This window comes from Arachis ipaensis, chromosome B06 (assembly GCF_000816755.2).
Source record: "Arachis ipaensis cultivar K30076 chromosome B06, Araip1.1, whole genome shotgun sequence".
Classification (NCBI taxonomy): Eukaryota; Viridiplantae; Streptophyta; class Magnoliopsida; order Fabales; family Fabaceae; genus Arachis; species Arachis ipaensis.
In genome coordinates, this window is record NC_029790.2 from 133,332,269 (window position 1) to 133,332,524 (window position 256).

Here is a 256-nt window from a genome sequence, read left to right on the forward strand (position 1 = left end):
TTTGTAAATTTTTTAAATTACATATTTATTAATTATTTTCAACCAAAAAATCTCAAAAACTAAAATAAATAAATAAACAAATTCAAAAGACATAAAAAATTTTCATAACACTATCGCTTAATAATTCTATCTTACTTCCTTCGTATTTTCAAAAATATTTTCATTTTTCTTACAAAGACAATTAAAAAAAAAAGGTTAAAGTCAGAGTTGTTGATACCAAAAGAAAAAATGAAAAAGGAAAAAAAGAACTATAGAA